Source organism: Microcebus murinus, chromosome X, assembly GCF_040939455.1.
Source record: "Microcebus murinus isolate Inina chromosome X, M.murinus_Inina_mat1.0, whole genome shotgun sequence".
Classification (NCBI taxonomy): Eukaryota; Metazoa; Chordata; class Mammalia; order Primates; family Cheirogaleidae; genus Microcebus; species Microcebus murinus.
The window spans coordinates 38,761,227-38,779,557 of record NC_134136.1 but is presented as its reverse complement, the minus strand read 5'-3'; the positions used below and the strand labels follow the sequence as shown (position 1 = coordinate 38,779,557).

General features: G+C 39.9%; 1 protein-coding gene and 1 pseudogene across 1 annotated transcript in view; both read right to left on the bottom strand.

The window, feature by feature from the left end:
- The window catches only part of PAK3 (p21 (RAC1) activated kinase 3), a 254,528-nt gene extending 251,058 nt beyond the window's left edge, over window positions 1-3,470 (bottom strand). The window contains exon 1 of the mRNA XM_075999452.1: window positions 3,197-3,470. The gene's annotated coding sequence lies outside the window, so the exon portion shown is untranslated. The remainder of the gene's footprint in view (window positions 1-3,196) is intronic.
- Window positions 3,471-15,583: 12,113 nt separating this feature from the next.
- Window positions 15,584-16,855, bottom strand: LOC105863836 (vacuolar protein sorting-associated protein 26A pseudogene; annotated as a pseudogene).
- Window positions 16,856-18,331: the final 1,476 nt, after the last annotated feature.

The window sequence follows — 18,331 nt, the reverse complement described above, 5'->3', positions numbered from 1 at the left end:
ACCCAGCAAGATGCCAGCCACATCTGAACTCTAAGCTGGGTGGAGAATGCTCTTGCCCAGCATTGCCCACAAAATGTTTCTCTCGACACCAGTCTAGCCAAATGCTTGTTGAAGCACCAGGTTCTGTGGGCAAATGCATCTGAGAAATGCTGCATATTTTATTCTCCTGGAGAGTCACAATCTACATTAGTCTAGTAAAGGTTTTTAAAGCCCTGTAGTAAACAAACCGTTTCTGTTTAAGCAAGAATTTCCCAAACTTAACTTGGCCACAAAACTGTGTGTGTGTGTGTGTGTGCCCTTTGTGAGAGAGAGACTAACATTCTGTGGCACTAGTCTTTTCTGGAACCCACATTGGGAAGCACTGATCTAGCCACTAGACTGATCTGAGTATCAGCACAACAGACAGATCAATTTTATTCTAGCCCAAGCTGTAGGGGATATATCTTAGAGATATTGGCTGATAACATCTGGTATTGACATCCAGTGAACAAAGGATCTTGATGCACCCAAAGGACCCTAGGCCATCATCTCCTCTGCAACAGGGCAATGGCCAGACTAGGAATGAAGTCAATTCAAGCCCATCCACTTCTGCTGACATTCCTTTCAAATAGAACCCAGTGTTATTTTTGGTCTTCATTTAAGTTGGGAGGTGCTCAGGATGCTGATCCACATTCTCAGAGCTCACACTCTTAACTAGCATAATTTTGTGCCCACCAGGCTCTTCCAGTAGAAATCATCAATCTCTTAGTCTCACTCCCAGTGCCATTCATCAGCCTGTGTATGCAATCAGCACCAACACAACAAAATAGGAGACTCAGAATGTGCCCCTGTTCTGGCTTAATTGCATGAGTATTAGAGTAGTCATTATATATCCATTTCAAAACTAACATGCAGCACAGAAATCTTGTGCTATTGTTAATTACCAGTGACACTACTAAAAGTACCTAAAATGTAAGAGTCCCTGAAGAGCCTGTCCTCATTAATTTGTATTTTATACACAATTTGAATGATAAAAGATCACAGTCATTGGATTTAAATTTATTACTATAATTTTCACCTTTTCCTTTACTATTTATGAAATATCCACAGCATGAGGGAAAATGCCTGCACTGAAATTGGTAACTTTGGGTGTAAAAAGCAAGTGTAATGCAGGTATACCTGTCTTTACCCGTGCATTGGCTATGTGCAAATTCTGTATAAATGATTTTTTATTTAAAAAATTCACTGTAAAGGTCAGAGTGGCACTGTTAATTAAGGTGGTCTGATTATGAATCCTTTTGTAAAGCAACAAATTCTGCAATTTTGTGAATACTGTCCATTTAGATCATTTGCTTTGTAGACTCACAATTACATATATCAGATTTGCTTAAAGCAAAACACACTAATATTAATAAATGAGCTAGATGTTTCTTAAGATAGAGATGTATTCTGATCCTTATCTATCTGCAATACTGGCTTTTTTTAAATTTACCATTCATTAATTGTCATTCCAGTTCAGAGAGACTCATTCTTAAGTTTGTTGAGAATTTAACCATCACACTTCCAAAGACTACCTGCAGTCTTATTTAACTATGACCTTTCTGCTTTTATACATGCTGTTCCTTCAACTTAGGATACCATTCTCCACTTAGCAACCTTCAAGACTGGACTCAAATGTCACCTTGCCCATGAAGACTTTCTTGATCACAAACCTCTTCCCAGTGAGGCACCCCTCCCCCATGCTTCCACAATACCCTGCCTGCCCCTTGTCATACTCTACTCTAATTGTCTGTTTACATGCTCTATCTTGCATACCAGACTGTGCAATCCCTGAGAGCTGAGATGATGTTTTATTCATTTCTTTACTTCCAATACCTAACATTGCTACTAACACATAGAAGGTATGCAATAAATATCAGCTGTTCACTAATCACTATCCTTAACTGTATATTTTGGACCCTGAAAAACAATGCTTTATTAAAACCACAAATAAAAATTTCAAAGAGAAGGTTTAGTAGTTTTGTTCATTTTTATTGATTATTTTGATTAAAAACAAAATGACCACACCAGTTCACACCTTATGGTTCAAAGAAAAATAAAAATGCCCCTAAACCAAATTCATGGCTAATACGTAAGTGCATTTAGTTTTTACTCTTTTTTCTCCAAACACACAGCTACATCCCAGCACACCACTAACTTCTCTGCAGTAAGGAAGACATGACAAGAGGATCCACTAATTAAAGGGGGTTGAGGGAAGGCAGTGCAGGGATCACTGTGGGAGCTTTGCATCCTCATTGGCTGAGAGAGGAAAACCTGCTAAGAAAGTTGGGCATCTTTGGGAGAACAATAACGATGTCGAGTAAGGCTTGGTCAACCTGGCTCAAAATTTCACATCCAGAAAGTACTAAGTAATAGCCCCAGTTGGGGGGATTTCCATCACTTTGAAACCATTATTACCCTTCCAATGTGGGCAGAACAGGTTGGACCTGATCCACCTGCGTGTTGCTGCAGTCTGACTTGGCATGGGATGAGACCCAAGGACATGTAATGCCAAGAGTAGCCCAGCCCCATGGCGCGCGCGCGCGCACACACACACACACACACACACACACACACACACACACACACCACTCCAACTCACACTGAATCTTACACAAAATCCAAGCCATCTCTCCGGCGCACAACACTGCATTCCTGTGTGCCCAGTAACACACAGGGAGTGCCCCCTCACATTCTCTCACTTCCCTAGTCTGCCCGGCCCACACCCCACACCGCCGGCAGACTGCAGCCTAGCCTGGAGCTGGAAGCTGGTGAGGACTGGTTTTTGTTGTGTGTAACAAAGCCCCATGCACCCAGGTGCCCGGCTGGATCAACTCCATCCATCGCTCCCCGCCCCCATCCCTGAGCTCCCAGAACAAGAGAAAGCTCAGCCCTGGGAAGCGGATACAGGGAGTGGGGACGCAAAGAAAGAGAGCTCTAGGGGTGGGCGGGGGCAGGAGTCCGGGCAGCTTCAGCGCTCCCTCGCCATGAACCAAGAGGGACGGCGAATTGGCAGAGGGACCCAACTGCCTTCCCACCCTATCGCCCCCCATCTATACATAGAGCAAGACTGAAAACTGAGAAATAATCTACCCTCACGTCCGCCCCGTCCCCTCCCGGCGGCTCTTGGAGCCACGGGAGCTCCAGCAGCCCGCAACAAAGCGCCCCCAGCACAGACCTGTTCCAGCCTCTTCGTGGTCCGAGCGAAGGGGAGCCGCTGCCGAGGGTTCTGCCCTTCGCCGCTGGGCAGGAGGAGCCGGGGATGGGAGGAGGAGCAGGAACTGGAGGAGGAAGGAGGATGAGAGGGAATGGGAGATCACAGCGGCGACGGCGGCGTTAGGAGGAGGAGGAAGAGGAGAAGGAGGAGGCTGCTTCTGTGGCAGCTGCTGAGGATGCTCTGGCGAGAGGCAGGGCTGGGTGCGCGGGGTGTGGGTTCACGTGCGCCCCATGGCCCGGGGATGCGCGCGCGTCTGGGTATGTGAGAGCATCTGGGTGTATTTTGACTGTGATTATTCCAATTCCGACCTACTCTGTAACTTGTGGTTCCTGCAGCCAGGCGGAAGTGAAACCCTTCCAGTCTCCCAAGCCTGACTGTGTGGGTCGGGGGATGGGGGGTGGGAGTGGGGGGTCGAGAGGGCGGGGAGAAGGTGCCAGCACCAGCTCCTTCAGTCTTCTTTCTGGGAACTACTAGCTTACATCTGCACATATCTCTGGAAACCCTGTAGCCAAGGAGAAAAGAAACAGATCAAGGACAGTCACCATCACCATCAAATCACATTGTATTGAGTGAATGCTCACTCTGTCCTGGGCACTGTCTAGGCTGTTCAGAAGCTAATTTCTGTTGGAACTGGGATTGACTTTCACGAGTTGGGGTGCCTATAACTTCATACATAATCGACATCTATGTTTCCTCCTATCTCTCATTCCATTGCCATATCTCTGTGCCTGTAACCAAGGAAGTGGTATACAATCAATTCTCTACTTTTTAGTCTGCTTACCCAATTAGCATGCAGGTCCCTGGATTCTCTAGTGTCAAGGAATCACCTAATTTTCATGCTATTTCTCCTCTCAGAGCGAAGTACTCAGTTTAGATGAGAATCAAGATTGGTTTCCTGGAAATCAGAGGGTTGAAGATCATCATGGATCCAGCTGGAGACCCAGTTTCGACTGACACCCCTAAAGCTAAGACAAGAAACCAATTGTGAAGCTGGGCATGGTGGCTCACGCCTGTAATCCTAGCACTCTGGGAGGCCCAAGCAGGCGGATCGCTCAAGGTCTGGAGTTCGAAACCAGCCTGAGCAAGAGCGAGACCCCATCTCTACTAAAAATAGAAAGAAATTAGCTGGACAACTAAAAATATATAGAAAAACTTAGCCCGGCATGGTGGCGCATGTCTCATGTCTGTAGTCCCAGCTACTCGGGAGGCTGAGGCAGGAGGATTGCTTGAGCCCAGGAGTTTGAGGTTGCTGTGAGCTAGGCTGATGCCACGGCACTCACTCTAGCCTGGGCAACAAAGCGAGACTCTGTCTCAAAAAAAAAAAAAAAAGAAAAGAAAAGAAAAGAAAAGAAAAGAAAAGAAAAGAAAAGAAAAGAAAAGAAACCAATGTGAGAGATACAACTTTCCTCATGATTCAACCCTTGGTGAACCTCTTGTGTGGGGCCCGATGAACATCTCCTTTCCACTGTTGAGTTTTTGAGCATTTTGTTTCATCTTGCCTAATATCTTATCCTTGTAAAACACTTTGAGGTTTACAAAGCACTTTCTAATAACAAATTCCCTACTATGGAATCTCTGTGCATTAGGCAGGGAAGATATCATTATTCTTATTTTAGAGATAAAGAACTAAGGTTCAGCAAAGTTAAGTGGATTTGCCTAACATTACATGTTAATAAGTGGCAACTCCAGAAAGGGGACCCAGGCCTTTGGATTTCCAGGCCAAAGTCCTTTTAAAAGTTATGTCTTGTAAATAAATTTCAGGTTCATCTATTGACCTCCATGTTGGAGGCAAATGGTTTAGTGAACAAAGTTGAAATTGTTAACTAAAATCAGATTTTAAAAAAATATTTTCAGTTAAGTTGATACATTCAGATGCAACCCACAAGTTGGTAGATAAAAAAAAGAGTTAAATACTTTTAGGTCTCAGCCCCCAATCAGCACACATAATTATTCCTTTGATTCTGCTACTAGCTACTGTAAGAATAATTTGAAATAAAAGTACAGAGAGGATAATAGGAAGAGAGTCTATTTGAGTTTCCCAGGGTGATAAGCTTGTAAATGGTTCCCCCACAAGCTAGATCTGCCTCGTCTAAGTCATGAGAATGAATCATTGTTTGCCATCAAGGGAGGAAACCTGTCTCCTACACACCAGCCTGGGCAGTCCCAAGAGTGTAGATACCAAACAAGAGAGGCAGGCTAGTGCAGTGGACAAAAGCTCAGCTCTGGAGCCAGACAGCTCTAGCTGGAAAACCTTGGACATGACCTTATATCAATTATTCACCTGTAAAATGGGTGTAGAGGTGTGAGAATGAAATGGATGTAGGTGCTTAAGACACAGCAAGGACCAATAAAAGATAAATGTTATTACAAAAAAAAAATAAAAGCAACAACTTCATTAATGAGTCTTTCTCCATTAAAGGCAGAAATCCTTTATTATCAATAGTGCGTCAGCATTGAGGGGCTGCAGAGGAAAAGATTGCTGTTCTCCAGGATAAGAGAACTCAAGTGTTGATGATAGGAGATAGGTATGATGAACACATAGAGATGAGAGATTCTCTGCAATACTCAGGATCAATGTGGAACTTAGAAGAGACTAGAACCAAGAGAATAAGAGGATGATAAAATGAGGGCACTCAGGATTGGGCAGTGGATTGTGACCCAGATTCATGCCACTCTTGGTTACTGTGGTTGATTGGGAGGATATGCCTGTTAATGGCTTTGTAACAATGTACATGTTTTACTCGAAGGGGTGTTTTGGCTCTGTGAAACAAATTCCTGTTTATCAAAAGACCTAATAAAGAACTCCATTCAGAATCTATCAAAAATACCTGAATCTGATACTTAGCCAGGGACTCCCTGTTCCAATCTGGTACCAAATAGGGCCTATTCTTGTTTGAGCCTTGCCAAGCACAGAGAGGTTGAGTCATAACAATGCTCAGAGCCAAGCTGCAGAAAAATTGTGAAGGAGGTAAAATCTGTTTCTGATACACTTCCAGTCTTTCTGTGTTGCACCCTTTCCTTCCCACTTCCAAGCTCTCAATGTCAAAATCCCTGCCTTTCTGAACCAGGAAAAAAAGTGACCTGAGTAACTCATTCCCGATGAAGTCAATTTACATGCTTCTCTTCTCAAAAGGCAGACTAACAGGAGGAGATAATGCTAAACCCAATGAAATGAATGTATCGCTAACAGTAGAAGTTTGGGCATTGCATGGGGATAGAAATACTTTGGGTGCTCTCAAATCACATTCAGTATGAGACTCTCCGTGAATAATGCTAGGCTTTGGGAATTCTGATTCACAACATAACAGAAACCCAGAACACTAAGAGACATTATTTATCTCCAGTTCAGTCCCTTTGTTTTACAGGTAATTAAACCAAAGCTCAGAAAGGTTAAGTGACTTTCCCCAGAGCACATAGCTCCCAAGAAAAAGAGTCGTGACTTGAATTCCAAGCACAAAGCTCTTTCCACTATACCATGCTACTCCATCAGCCAGGAGTAGCTTAGAACTGCTTAGAAACTCATATTCGAAATGTTTTCCTGGGTGTACAGGGATGGTATAAAAATAAGAATAGAGGTAAGAAAGGAAGAAGCAGTCCTCTTTCTTCTTCCTTTAGTTTTTTCCTCACAAGTCATTTTTTTCCTAGTTGCTTCATCCAGAGGCCACTTTAAACAAGACTGACATGAAGAATTGTCTTTGTGATGCCAAGCACCTAAAACTGGAAATGATATTAGAGGTATGAGTCTAGGTTGAGTGTGGTCAGAGCCCAGGTCAATCCTTGAATCTTGCATTTTTAAAGAATAAAATCCTGTTATGAGCAGATTATAATGAACCTCTACTCAAAACAGAATACTAGGAAAGAATCTAGTCAGTGAAAGTTTCCAGTTTGTTGGGGTCCTGTCAATTAAGGCTTTATTGTAATTTCAAATAACAGAAAGGATTTAAAATACTCTGACCTTTAAAAAATAGAATTAAAAAATCCCAACCCAATTTAATTTGCCTTCCTTTGTTTTATCACCATGTTTCCTGTCTAAGCTGTTGACAGTTATCTGAGATTAGAAAGTTCCCCTGAGATATATTAACTAGTCTCTCTACTTCTCTATATATCTACAATTTTCCACAATACAAACGTGAAAAAGACAGAGTCCACTTATGGCAGAAGGTGAAGAGGTGCTGATGTGTATAGAGATCACATGGCAAGGGGGGAAAGGTGCAAGACTCTTTAATGACCAGCTTTCACGGGAACTAACAGAGTGAGCATTCACTCATTACCCAAAGGATGGCACCAAGTCATTCATGAAGTATCTGCCCCCATGATCCAAATATCTCCCACTAGGCCCCACCTCCCAACACTATCACACTGGGGATTAAATTTCATAATGAAATTTGGAAGGGTCAAATAGTATATCCATACTATAGCAATCATCCAGTTGTATACTGTCATACTATTTATAAGAGAAATGCCTCATATTTCAACATAAGGGTGCAGAAAGACTGAACATCAAAGAATGGAAAAAGATATTACTAGGTGTGGTGTTATGATATATATATATATATACATATATATGTATATATATATATATATATATGTTTTTGTCCACAGTTCCTGGCTTATAACTCCCATAGTCCTTGTTTTAATGTTGGAGTGCTTTAGGCCTCAGGAGCAGGCCTTAGGAAACAGAATCTTTCTCTCTGACCCTCTCCTGTCCTCCTTTCACCTGCCAAAGGCACGACTCTAATCTAATTGTTGGTCAAAAGACTCTCATTCCAGACAGAGTCCTGCTCCATACCCTGGAGGAAGGAATGCTGTTCAGAGAGGCCATAAAGAATCTAAACAGACAGGCTTTGCTGGGTTAGATCATGTGCTTTTTGTCCAGTAGCATTTCTACATGGTTGTCAATCACGCCTGTGTAATGAAGCTGCCATGAAAACCCAAGAGGACTGGATTCAGAGAGCTTCCTGATAGCTGAACACGTGGAGGTTCCTGGAGGGTGGCGTGCCCAGGGAGAGCTTGGCAGCTCCACTCTCCTTCTTCCATACCTTGCCTATGCGTCTCTTTTTCTGTATCCTTTGTAATATCCTCTATAATAAACTGGTAAAGGTAAGTGCTTCCCTGAGCTCTGTGAGTTGCTCTAGCAAATTCATCAAACCCAAGGAGGGTATCATGGAAACCCCAACTTGAAGCTGGTATATCAGAAGTTCTGGAGGCCTAGACCTGCCACTGGTGTCTGGGGGGGGGGTGCCGTTTTGGGGACTTAGCCTTCACCTTTTGGGATCTGACACTATCTCCAGATGGATAGTGTCAGATGTGAATTAGAGGACACCCAGCTGTTGTCCACTGCTTGGTGTGCTGGGGAAAAGAGCCTACATTTGTTCACAGAAGTCTTCTGTGTTGATGATTGTTGCATTGCAAGAACAGAGGATAAAACGGTTTTCCTGAAGCACTAGGCAAAAACTAACCAAAAGAAAGCTGAAGTAGCTATTTTAATATCAGATTTTAAAATGTAAGGCAAAGGGATCTCAAGGGGTAGAGAGTCACTTCATAATGGAAAAAGTAAATTCACCAGTAAGATGTAACAATTCCAAATGTGTAATCATCTATTAACATAGTATAGTAAATTCTTATAATTTTATGTTGCTTTGGCATCCATTTTGAATACAAGTTTACCTTTCTCAGACCAGAAGCAGGGCTCAGTCGTCCTTGACACAGTTTCTAGTTCTACACCACAACCAAATGGCTTGAGCCCATGGCCAGATATAAGAACTTAAAGGCATCTCTCTTGACCAGCACAGTGGGCTCCCCACTTTCCCATCGCTTCTTTTAAAGAGACCATTCAGGCATTTCCCAATGAACTTAAAGTAACCCACACCCTGTTCCCTTATATATACTGCTAGTTGCCACGTGCTTTTCTCTCTCTCTCTGCCTAACTCTTCATTCTTGTCTCACATGACCCAAGATGTAAGGATCTTGGAGGATGCCTTCCTGACTCATTACACCTTCCTTGCCCAAGATCTGTAGGCAAAAACCTTTGAATTTCTTTTCTATTGTGGTAGTATATTTAATTTGTGCCTTACATCTGAAGAAGTAGGGGCTCCCCCGGGCTGGGTTTTCCCCAGGATGTCTGAAAGAATACAACGTCAGGCTCTCAGTGCCAAAGCAATAATCAGGTAGGCATACACTGGACATGGGTCAAACAAGAATCACAAGGGCATTGTCTTCCAGTAAAAACAAGTTTCCCATGTGAGGGACCCCCTAATTGTAGGTTGGACAACTAGGCATAAGGTCTTCCACTAGGTAAAAGTAGTATCCCCTGAAGAGCACACAGTAAACGCCCATGTCCAGCTCCCCTTTGTTTCTTACTAGAGCAGGACTGCTAGCTGTTTTGGTGCTGGAAGCTCAATTTAACTGAGGACTCTCAAAACATACATTCAAACTTTTTTAAAACTAAAATCGACAGATAAATAACCAAAAAATTGATAAACCCTCTATCACAGTTGGAGATTTTAGCACATCTTTCTCAGTAACTGATAGATCAAGCAGAAGAATATCAGTAAAGACATAAAATATTTGAACAACATAATTAACAAGCTAGATGTAAAAGACACATATAGATAATTCCAGCAAACAGAGAATACACATTATTTTCAACCACATATGGAACATAAACAAAAATTAACCACATGCTAGTTTCAACAAATTTCAAAAATTGTTATGTCACACCACCTTTTGTAATTATAATACAATTAAGTTATAAATCACTCTAAAAATATGACTAGGAAAAAGCCATATGCATGAAAACTTAAAACACAATATTAGATAATTTATAGGTATGACAATTAATAATGAAAGTTATATTTGGAACTGAATACTTAGAACTGAAAGATAATAAAAATACTACATATCAAAACTTGTGGGATGAGCTAAAGTGACACAAGTCATTCTATAATAAAGACATCTGCACTTGAATATTTATGGCAGCACAATTCACTATAGGAAGGATGTGGAAACAACCCAAGAGGCCGTCAATCCATGAGTAGATTAATAAAATATGGTATATGTATACAATGAAATACTACTCAATTATAAGAAACAATGCCGATCTAGCATCTCTTGTATTATGCTGGATAGATCTTGAGCCTATCCTCCAAAGTGAGGTATCACAAGAATGGAAGAATAGGCTCCACATGTACTCACCCTCAGATTGGCACTGACTGATCAACACTAAGGTGCTCACACAGTAATAATATTCTTTGGGGGTGGTGGGGTTGGGGGTGGGTAAACTCACAACTAATGGACATGGTGAGCATTGTAGGGGGGAGAGGGCACGTCTCAAATCATGGTTTGGGTGTGGCAAAGTCATAACATATAACCAAAATGTTTGTACCTCCAAACATACAAATGTTTGTATTTCCTGAAATAAAAAAATTTTAAAAAAAGGAGGAAATGAATATACTTAAAAGTTCTCACACTAGAAGGAAGGTTCAGAATTGGTTAAACATTGAATTTAAGAAATTAGAGAAAAAATATCAGAATAATCCCCCCAAAAGTAGAAGGACAGAAGTAATGAAGATATGAATAAAAGTGAATGAAATATAAAACAAATATATAATAATATTAACTAAACAAAGAGTTGTTTCTTTGAAATGACAAAATAGATAAACTTCTAGCAAGATTAATCAAGGGGAAAAAGACTGGTAGCACAAACATTATACATATATATATAATTAAAAAGTGAGAAATAATTACAGATGCTGCAGAGATTAAAAAGATAATAATAAAATATGGCCGGGCTCAGTGGCTCACGCCTGTAATCCTAGCTCTCTGGGAGGCCAAGGCGGGCGGATTGCTCAAGGTCAGGAGTTCGAAACCAGCCTGAGCAAGAGCGAGACCCCGTCTCTACTATAAATAGAAAGAAATTAATTGGCCAACTAATATATACAAAAAATTAGCCGGGCATGGTGGCGAATGCCTGTAGTCCCGGCTACTTGGGAGGCTGAGGCAGGAGGATTGCTTGAGCCAGGAGTTTGAGGTTGCTGTGAGCTAGGCTGACGCATGGCACTCACTCTAGCCTGGGCAACAAAGCGAGACTCTGTCTCAAAAAAAAAAAAAAAAAGATAATAATAAAATAATATGAAGAGCTTCATGTCAACACATTTGAAACTTGGATTTAAAAATATATACACTCAGCAAAGTCTCAGGTTACAAAATCAATGTACACAAATCAGTAGCATTCCCATACACCAATAACATTCAAGCTGAGAATCAAGTCAAAGACTCCATACCATTAACAATTGCTGCAAAGAAAATAAAATACCTAGGAATATACTTAACCAAGGAAGTGAAAGATCTGTACATAGAGAACTATGAAACACTGAGGAAATAAATCGTAGATGATACAAACAAATGGAAAAACATATGTTCATGGACCAGTAGAATCAAATTGTTAAAATGTCCATACTATCCAAAGTGACTTAAAGATTCAATGCAATCCCCAACAAAATACCAATGTCATATTTTATAGATCTAGAAAAAATAACTCTATGCTTTGTTTGGACCCAGAAAAGAGACCGAAGAACCAAAGCAATCTTACCCATGAAGAACAAATCAGGAAGCATTACATTACCAGACTTCGAACTATACCACAAGGATATAGTAACCACAACAGCATGATATTAGCACAAAAATAGAGACATAGACCAATGGAACAGAACAGAAAACCCTCATATAAAACCATCCACACATGGCCAACTGATATTTGACAAACCATACAATAATATACTATGGGGAAAAGAATCCCTATTCAATTAATGGTGCTGGAATCATTGAGATAGCCACATGCAAAAAAATGAAACAGGATCCATATAACTCACCACTCACAAAACTTAATTCAAGATGGATAAAATGTAAGGCATGAAACCATAAGAATTATAGAAGAAAATGTTGGAAAAACTCTTCTAGATGTCAGTGTAGGCAAAGAATTTATGAAGAAGACTCCAATGGCAATCACAGCAACAACAAAAATAAATAAATGAGACTTGATTAAGTTAAAAGGCTTCTGCACAGCCAAGGGAATAACCAATAAAACAAATAGACAGCCTACAGAATGGGAGAAAATATTTGTAAGCTGTACAGCCAATAAAGGACAAATAACCAGAATCTACAAAGAATTCAAATAAATCAGCAAGAAAAAAGTCAATTAAACCCCATTAAAAAGTGAGCAAATGACATGAACAGAAGCTTCTCAAAAGAAGATAGACAAATGGCCAAAAAAACATACAAAATATGCTAATCATCGGGGAAATGCAAATTAAAACCACAATGAGCTATCATCTTATCCTAGTCAGAATGGCTTTTATTAAAAATTCCCAAAATGATAGATGCTGGTGTGGATTCAGAGAGAAAATGCTTGCACACTGTTGGTTGGACTGCAAATTAGTACAACCTCTATGGAAAATAGTATGAAGATTCTTCAAAGAACCATTTGATCCAGCAATCCCAGTACTGGGTATTTACCCAGACGAAAAGAAGTCATTTTATCAAAAAGACACCTGTTCTCAAATATTTATTGCAGCACAATTCACAATTATAAAGATGTGGAATCAACCCAAATGCCCATCAATTCATGATTGGGTTAACAAAATGTGGTATATGTATACTGTGAAATACTACTCAGCCATGAAAAAGGATGACTTAATGCCTTTTGCAACAATCTGGAGGAGCTGGAGACCATTATCCTAAGTGAAGTATGTAAAGAATGGAAAAACAAACAGCATATATACTCCTAGAACAACTCCTATTCAGCTTTATACTGGAGATTCCAACTAGTGCTGTGAGACAAGAAAAAATAAAGATTAGCAAAAAAAGAAAAAAAGAACAGAAAAGAAAAAATGGTAATTATTTGAAGTTTGAAGTTTGTGCAGCATAATTTATGTCCATTACACCTCAGTAAAGCAATGGAAAAAAAATCTTTCTGCCTTGATCTTGGCCTAACCCGAGCCAACCTGGCCTTGTATAATCTAAATTGACACCTCCAGTATTGAGATAGAAGTGATCCTATTACAAGAAGACCACTGCCCAAGCACTTTACTCACATGCCTCTCTTTCTGGGAAAATGGCCCAGTTAAGGTTGAGGTTAATTACTGAGCATAGGAACAGGAACTGCTGGCAATCAAGGCTACCTTTGAGGCATGAAGGTTTCTGCACCTACAATAATATAGCAGAACCTGTGTATCACGATGCTGTTGAAGGAAGCTCACTTTTCCCAGATGAAATGGCACTGTTTTAGAAAAGGTAGTATTTTCACATCCATTGCATCCTGTTGAGTAGATGCTCAATCATATAAGTCTGGCTGCAGCCCAAGCACCAACCTAAAAAGGTCCTCTGGCCTATTAGCTATACTCAAGTGCATCAGACTGAGGCAAGTGAAATGGACAACAGGCAAATCCTCCATGCAGGAACACTGACCGAGGGGCCAGAATACTTTAATGCAGGGGAGATGGAAGGGTCAATGCTAACTATACGCTGGCATCATGTCCTGGTAGAATCGTTGACTCTGCCATAGTGGCCTATTCAAAACTTTGATCCGAGAATACGGGGACTTATGCTAGTTCCATATTTGTCACAATGCCAGCTATTACAGAAGCACTTGGAGTATTTATGCTCTGGTCAAGTGTATATCTGGAATGTCCAGCAGATTAATATACCCATTACCAATCCTCAAACACACTCTTGACACCATTGCTATGGGATTGATCATGAACCTACTCCCTATTTCATGACTGTAATACTATTTTGGTTGTAACAGTATACCCTTACCAGAAGGCCATTGAAATTGGTAGCATAGCGTAATGATGAAAGAAATGGACCTTGGAGCCAGACAGCAGTTGCTTGAAATTAGCTGTGATCTGGTGTGAGCCACTTAACCTTTGGAAACCTAATTTCCTATGAATATAATGAAAACCATTGAAATGCACATTTTAAATGTGTGAATTGTATGTTATATAAATTGTATCTCAATATAGCTGCTATTAAAAAATAGCATATAAAGTAAACGCCCCCTTTGCAATCATGTGTGTCCACCTTCCTCTTCTTTTAGTAGAAAGTCTGACATGTGTCATTCCAGATTATTCAAATAAGTTTTCATACATACCTGTACATATACAACTAACTAGATGGCTTCATTTTGTTCTAGGGGAACATTGTGCATTTATTCTGCAACTTACTGTCTTAGTCTACCAATGGGGCTCAGAATTCCTTTCATGTTAGGGCACATAGTTCTCATTCATTTTAACTGCTGGATTATAGTTCAGTGTGATATGGATGATGATGGGTGAATCATAATTTATTCACCATTCTTCTATTGATGGACACTTAGATTGTGTTCACTTTTGCTATTATAAACAATGTTTCAATACACATTTGTATACATGCCTATTTGTGTACATTGGCAGATTATGTTTCTAGGAAAAATACAGTATTTACAAAGAGCTTGCTGTATTGAAGAGTAAAGTACATTTAATTTTTTTTATTCTGCTGAATTGCCCTCCAAAAAGGATCTCAGATTACATACAAGCAAACAGCTTATGCAAGTACAAATTTCTCCTTAACCAGTGCCCATTTTTTAGTTGAGTTGTCTTCTTTTTTTTCTTTCTGTTTCAAATTCTTTATTATACATCATGTTGCACAATTTGAGGCTGGTTAAATACAATTGGTTTTCAAAATCTCTTGAATATTTTCTAGATTACTACATGCAAGTGATCATGAAAATATTTGGCATTTTAAAATTCTGTAACTCTGAATAGGCACTTAAATGAAGGAAAACATTACCATTCATAGATATCCACATTTAAAATAGATGTTCCAGCACATAGTACATGGAAGGTTTTTCCAGTAAAGAAGTTGGTTACTGACCATTTTATCAAAGTACCATAGTAGTAAAACAGGATTAAAGAAGTGTAATTTGGATTATTTAGCTTACTCATCAAGTAAGGTTAACTGACAAAACTTGCGCTGAAGTATATAAAAAATATTGGTAAAAAAAAACCAATGAACTATAAGTTAAAGTAGTTTCCATACAGCAGGCTTCATTTTGGTTCCCACACCACATTTAGTGTATTTGAGATCAGACTCTATGTATATGAACGGATGACTGCAACCTTTTTTAGAAACTTCTAAACAAATGACTTGAATTTAGTGTTTAAAAAAGTAAAAGCCTGGGTGAAGTTTAAATGTGAGTTTGAACTAGCCAAAGTTCCAGTTAGATAAACATGAAGTTGTCCAGATCTAGATAACTACATGCTTCACAGGTCCTCCTGAATCCCCCTTCCCCAAATTTTCACATGAAAATCTTTAATATTTATGCTGATGCATATCTGAGTGCTTATCATCAAATCAAAATGTGCAGTAAAAAAAAGGCAGCTTAAGAAAGTTCCAGTGTTTCAAAGAAAGCACTTTTTAAAATGTATATACATGAAGAACATTTCATTATATCATAAAATAAATGCAGCACTGTATAATATGAAGGAAGACTAATATATATGGAGTTTTGGCCTTTTCCCTCCTATGTGCTGCAACCATCTTTAACCTGCTGAACTTAATCTCAATGGTTATAGGAGCTTTTTGTTTTTCTTTTTTTCTCCTATTCAGTTCACATTTCAGGCTGTTCAGCAGATGCCTGTGATTCTGGAGATTCAAATCGCTGGTGAAAGTTTGTTCTCTGTTTCCTCAGTTTTTCAGGAGCTTTTCTCCATAAAATGATCTCCTGCTGCTTGAAGTACCTTCTGTCTTCCTCATCAACAAGCACTAGATTCAAAAAGTACCCTACTGAAAATTTTTTGTTTACATCTCTCATTGTTGGAGTTGGGTCATATCCTGCTAAAAATAGTCTTATTGGAATTGATTCACCTTTTACTGGAGCACCATCCATTATTTCATATTTGGCGATTGTTTCTGTTTCTGTTGTGGTACTGGGTCCAATTCCTGTGATCTCTTTTTTGATCAGTTGTAACTCCATATGTTGTATTTTTATTCTTACTAATAAGAAGTAAATTTTTCCAACAATCACACCCTTTAAATGATACTTTGATTTATTATATTCAAATTCTATATGTAGGCAACCTCCAATGCCCACTTCCATCTTAATAGAGTTGTTAACATCAGGATAGGTGGCAAGTTGGTGAACAATAAGATCATATTCTTTTACCAAGTCTGTCAGTCTTCTTACTATTGTCACTTTAAGAAAATACCTCAAGCGAACATTGGCACCAATGAAAGATTCATATGGCTTTTCAACTTGCATAAATTCAAAATCATAACTTCTGCTCTGAGTCAGTTCTCCAGGTAGGGCTAGTTCTTTCACTAGGTTTACAAATTCATGAGTATTACTCTAGTCATTGAAAAGTTCAATTTGACCTACAAATTCAATTCTAATTCCTTAGTGCTCTAGCCTCTTTCCAGGTTGCTTAAAGGCTAGGTTTACCTTGCCTGAAACAGATTCTCCATCATAGAAGAGATAGTGTTTTTCTACTTTGCCATCTTCAGTTTTCATTTCTGCCATTTCCCTGGTTTCTCCATCATTAAGGACAAGATCGATCTCACAAATCGGACCAAAAAAGCCTCCAAGAAAACTCTTGAAAGGGGAGGCAGCGACAAGTCCCGCACAGGCGGGGTCTGAGTCCCCCAGCCAGGGCCCCCACAGGCGGTCAAAGAAGCTTGGCAGAGGCTCTGCCGCCCATAGGTGCTCCGGCCTCGCGGAGACTGGGAAGTGGCGGCGCCGCCCGCTCTTCCCCCTAACACGGCTCCCCGCCCTGCTCGCCTGTCCCCTTCTTATTATTGAGGTTTGAGAGTTCTTGATATACTCTGGACACAAGTTATTTCTCAGATTATTATTCATAAGGATTTTTCCCAGTGATTCCTTGAAGAATGCCTTGAGAAGAGCAGAATTTTAAATTTCAATGAAGATTTTGTTAATTTATTCTATTATGGATCATGCTTTTTAGGTTATATCCAAAAACTCTGCCTAACTCAAGGTCATAAAGATTTTCTCCTATGTTTTCTTTTAGGAATTTTACAGATTAAGATTTTACATTTAGATTTGTAATCCACTTTTAGTTAATTTTACATATGTTTTGCGGTATGAATTGAAGTTCATGTTTTTGCATATGAATATCCAATTGTTTCAGTACGATTTGTTGAAAAGATTATCCTTTCTCCACTACATTGCCTTTGTACCTTTGTAAAAAAAAAACAAACCAACTATCTATATACTACATATATGTGTGTGTGTGTAGGTTGATATCTGGACTCTCTATTTTGTTCCATTGATCTATTTATCTTTATGTCAATACCATAATGTTTTTTTTGTTTTTTTTGAGACAGAGTCTCACTTTGTTGCCCAGGCTAGAGTGAGTGCCGTGGCGTCAGCCTAGCTCACAGCAACCTCAATCTCCAGGGCTCAGCGATCCTACTGCCTCAGCCTCCCGAGTAGCTGGGACTACAGGCATGCGCCACCATGCCCAGCTAATTTTTTGTATATATATTTTTAGTTGGTCAATTAATTTATTTTTATTTTTGGTAGAGACGGGGTCTCGCTCAGGCTGGTTTCGAACTCCTGACCTTGAGCAATCCGCCCGCCTTGGCCTCCCAAAGTGCTAGGATTACAGGCGTGAGCCACTACCCCTGGCCAATACCATAATGTTTTGATTATTGTAGCTTAGTAAGTCTTGAAATCAGTCAGGGTTGACCTTCAATTTTTCCCTTTTCAAAGCTGTCTGGAGGCTATCCTAGGTCTTTTATGCCCTTTAGACCTTTTTCTTTAATGAGACTGAATCTCATTTTATTGCTCAGACTCATCTCAAACCCCTAGCCTCATGTGATCTTCCCACTTTAGACTGCCAGGTAGGGACTACAGGCACACACCACCATGCCTGGCCTAGTCTTCTATATGAATTTTAGAATCAGCTTGTCAATTTCTACAAAAAAAGCTTGCCAGGATTTTGATTGGAACTGCATTTATTCTATAGATCAATTTGAGAAGGCTTGACATTTTTTTTTTTTGAGACAGAGTCTCGCTTTGTTGTCCAGGCTAGAGTGAGTGCC